Source organism: Rhipicephalus sanguineus, chromosome 1 (assembly GCF_013339695.2).
Source record: "Rhipicephalus sanguineus isolate Rsan-2018 chromosome 1, BIME_Rsan_1.4, whole genome shotgun sequence".
Taxonomy (NCBI): domain Eukaryota; kingdom Metazoa; phylum Arthropoda; class Arachnida; order Ixodida; family Ixodidae; genus Rhipicephalus; species Rhipicephalus sanguineus.
Genome location: NC_051176.1, coordinates 333,385,716 through 333,390,126, shown reverse-complemented (window position 1 = coordinate 333,390,126; position 4,411 = coordinate 333,385,716). Strand labels below are relative to the sequence as shown.

Genomic DNA, 4,411 nt, shown 5'->3' with positions numbered 1-4,411 from the left:
CCGGCTTTCCAGAGGGGGCGTTGATCCAAGCAAACAGCAAACGCTAGATAATGTGCTGCCGTCTGTGAGGCATTGTGAGACTCTTTATGGCCTCCGAGATGGCAAGCGCGCGGCGCCTATCTTTGAGGCCATGCGACTCTTGCTTTAGATCAAAAACCTGTATGTACCATTCGCGCGCGCGCACGCGTGTGTGTCTGTGTGCGTGTAACAATACGCATTAATAAGTATGCACTTACTGGTTGAAGTGCGCACTAGGGGCCGGATTTCGCTATTGCGTTCAACTCTTAAAGGCGAAGCTTAAGGGTCGCCCAATTTTTTTTTATTTTTTCTCTATTTCTTTTTTGGTGTTGACAAAACCGTGTACTGCGCGATTCCAGTGCACGTTAATAATAATAATATCTGGGGTTTAACGTCCCAAAACCACGATATGATTATGATAGACGCCGTAGTGGAGGGCTCCGGAAATTTCGACCACCTGGGGTTCTTTAACGTGCACCTAAATCTAAGTACACGGGCCTCAAACATTTTCGCCTCCATCGAAAATGCAGCCGCCGCGGCCGGGATTCGATCCCGCGACCTTCGGGTCAGCAGTCGAGTGCCATAACTACTAGACCACCGTGGCGGGGCGATTCCACTGCACGTTAAAGAACCCCGTGTGGTCGAAATTATCCAGAGACCGCCACTTTATCACCTCGCATAGCCCGAGTCGCTTTGGGACGTTAAACCCTTAAACCAACCTGCATTCTTAAGGGGCTTGAGTTAATTGTTGGCTCAGCGAGCACAGAACCATCACACTATGAACACTTTGCATAAACGAAATGTCGCTATATGGCGCTTTCATTTATCGCACAAGCGTCGCCGAGAACGGCCGCCAGAGGTTGGAGGACAAGCAGGCGACCTATGCTTCCACGCTCGTCTAATCATTACACGCTGAGCGTCACCCAGCTAAAGCTTAGCATTTCACGGCTTTTAATTTATACAGGTATTAGAATTTCCTTCATTGTGCTAAGCAATGTGAAGTGTCACGGTGCGTGCGCATACATCGAGTGCCACCAATTTTTTTTTTCATTGCTCGTTAGGATGTGCGTTCTGGCGCTACAGTTCATTGTGTAAAGCTCCGGCGCAAGGTGCATATAATGTCATTGTTGCTAAATGTGGTTAGCGAGATTTCCAAAACTAAAATTAACGTATATAGAACGTTCGCTAGCATGTTGTGGTTGGCACAAATGGTAGCAGGCACAAGTACTTATTTGCAGTCAATTGCAGGTGATATTCAGTGAGTAAGTTTTAAATACACGAGGAAATAACAGTTACCACATTAATTAGGGAAGAAATCCACACGGAAACAAGCATTATATATAATTCACGCCCGCGTGCTGAAAACATGGCCTACATGCGTTCCGTAGAGAACAGCGATGTTTACCGCGTGCGTATCGCAATGACACGCACACATTTTAAGGTAAATGTACGTTCCGCCCACATTAGGACTGACATTCGCGCATGAACTATATTACAATCTGTAAATGTTGCTCAAGGGCGTCACTGTGCAGTTTTACTAGTCCGATGAGGTCGATTTCAAAAACATGGCGCAGCTGTCCAGCCACCCAGCAGAGCACGTTATGTGCGCAACTTCTGTCTCCCTTATCGTAAGTGAAAGAAAATTCTATAAAAAAAATATTCGCAGTCGACAGGATTCGAACCTGTGCGGGGAGACCCCAATGGATTTCAAGTCCATCGCCTTAACCGCTCGGCCACGACTGCCGCTGCTTGGCCATCTGTCAATATAAAGGTAGAACTCTTCCGTTTCGTGTCTATTTGAATTGCGTTAGAGTGTACTAGTACAGGGGAGTGCTCGGAACGGCCGCAACACCAATGTACAGAAAGTGAAGCTCAAACAGAGTCAATGTGCGCAACTTTTGTCTCCCTTATCGTAAGTGAAAGAAATTTATAAAAAAAATATTCGCAGTCGACAGGATTCGAACCTGTGCAGGGAGACCCCAATGGATTTCAAGTCCGCCGCCTTAACCGCTCGGCCACGACTGCCGCTGCTTGGCCATATGTCAGTATAAAGGTAGAACTCTTCCGTTTCGTGTCTATTTGAATTGCGTTAGAGTGTACTAGTACAGGGGAGTGCTCGGAACGGCCGCAGCACCAATGTACAGAAAGTGAAGCTCAAACAGAGTTAATGTGCGCAACTTTGTCTCCCTTATGGTAAGTGAAAGAAATTCTATAAAAAAAATATTCGCAGTCGACAGGATTCGAACCTGTGCGGGGAGACCCCAATGAATTTCAAGTCCATCGCCTTAACCGCTCGGCCACGACTGCCGCTTTTTTTTTTCTTTATTCAGAACGAGGTACATCGTGTACACACACAAAAAAAAACAGGTGTAGCTTGACAAGTATTATTTAACAATGCATTAAAACCACCAATCACACTTTGTTTGGCATAAATTGTTTAAAAGCGCTTTAGTGCTACAAGTTCATTTCAGTACAGGGAGCCATTCCGGCTCTTCTTCTCGTGCATTGTATGCATCTCTTATGTAAGCTATACTTTCAATGATGTATTCTATGACAGAACGGGCATTCGCGTCAACATGCCGGAATGCTATGCATGATTTCCAAATAGCGTGCATACTTAGCAGCATAAACATGTCGTACGGTATGCCACTGTCACTGTGAACCGGTAGGAAACGGATTCCATGGGGTGTCAAAGGTAAGTCTTTTTTTAAAGTTCGTTGTAAGAATGTCCCAATGAAACGTAGCAATCAAACAGTCCAAAAAAATGTGATCGACAGTCTCTGGTTTGCGGCATAGGAGACAATTAACAGACCACGGAACAAATAAGCCCCTTTCCTGCAGCCATGGTTTTACGGGAAGTGTACCAGTGTGTAACTGAAAAAAAAAGGTCTTTGCTGATGGCCGTACCACCATTCTTTTAACCCTTTTAAGAACGTCTTTTCCCTGGCCTTTTTCATACATCGCACGATACATCCCCACAGGCAGCATTACATCGATAAGGTCTTTATATAATTGTCTTTTTGTCACCACACCAAGGTACTGTAAAGAAAAACGTACTTTTAGTATGTTAAAAGCCGAAACAGCTTCGTTGAGATAACCACGAATGCCGCTACGCCCAGCACAACAAGTGGATACAACAAATTCGGGTAGATAACAGCATAATCTAACTTGTAGCATAGTACGTAAGAAAGGATGGCTCTGATCTCGCAGAAACATAAACCTGGAAACAATCTGCCTTAGAAATAAGTGGGCTAATCCCAGCCCACCCGCTTTCACTGACCGGAAAAGATTTGTACGGCTCGTGCGTTCCCACTTGGAGGCCCAAACAAAAGTGGCAAAAACTCTGTGTATCTTCTGTACGTTTGAGCGGTTCATGCACAGCACCTGAAGTACATACCAAATTTTGGCTGCTAAGAATAAGTTGCAAACTGTTGACCTCGCGAATATTGATAGGTTTTTCCCTCCCCACTTGTTCGCTTTCTCCCTTAATTTTTCTGTCTCGTCGTTCCAGTATTCACTGGGATCATTATATTTCTGCAGTGGCACTCCGAGGTACTTCGTCGGCACGGAGCTCCACTTAACCTTTTCGAAAAATTCAGGCTTTTCGTCCCAGGTACCATGCCAAAAACCTGCACTCTTATCCCAGTTTAAGGCACTGCCTGATCACTTGCAGTGCTTGTCTGCTACACTGACTGCTTCACTAATGCTCCCTCTGTCTTTACAAAAAACAGCGATGTCATCTGCGTAGGACAGTACTTTGACCTCAGCCGTCATTAACCTAAAACCATGTATCTTGTCGCTATTGATTATGCTCAAACAAAAGGGCTCCAAGTAGATGGCAAATAACAAGGGGGAAATTGGGCAACCCTGACGGGCACTCCTTGCAATTTGAAAGTTTGCAGCGACTTCCTTGTTAATTACGATGCTAGCAAAACAATTCCTATACGACATCTTCACCCCTTCTAAAATAACATCTCCTACATTTACATGTTTCAATATTGAAAAAAGGACATCATGCATAACACGGTCAAAAGCCTTTTCCAGGTCTAGTTGCAACATTGCTACTTGGCTGTCCCATGCATCGCAGCACTCAAGGATGCTCCTCGCAGTGTGGATATTGGTTCCTATTGTTCGGCCCTTAATTCCGCATGTTTGGTGCGGTCCTACGATTAACCGTATTACGCTTTGCAGTCTCTTGGCAAGTACCTTCATAAAAACCTTATAATCAGTGTTAGTGAGGCTTATGGGACGATAAGCACTCACTGACAAGAGCTTCACTGGATCTTCACTTTTGGGTATGAGTACAATATGTGACCTTCGAAAGGACGGCGGCATTTCCTTTACCTCGTAAGCCACCGCTACGAGGCGTAACAGGAGCTCCGACAGCTCATTT

General features: G+C 45.2%; 3 non-coding genes across 3 annotated transcripts; all 3 read right to left on the bottom strand.

Moving 5' to 3' along the window:
- Nucleotides 1–1,679: 1,679 nt before the first annotated feature.
- Trnas-uga (transfer RNA serine (anticodon UGA)) lies at nt 1,680–1,761 on the bottom strand. The gene has a single exon. It is a non-coding gene; the product is annotated as a tRNA-Ser (tRNA).
- A 200-nt stretch (nt 1,762–1,961) lies between these two features.
- On the bottom strand, nt 1,962–2,043 carry Trnas-uga (transfer RNA serine (anticodon UGA)). The gene has a single exon. It is a non-coding gene; the product is annotated as a tRNA-Ser (tRNA).
- A 200-nt stretch (nt 2,044–2,243) lies between these two features.
- Trnas-uga (transfer RNA serine (anticodon UGA)) lies at nt 2,244–2,325 on the bottom strand. The gene has a single exon. It is a non-coding gene; the product is annotated as a tRNA-Ser (tRNA).
- Nucleotides 2,326–4,411: the final 2,086 nt, after the last annotated feature.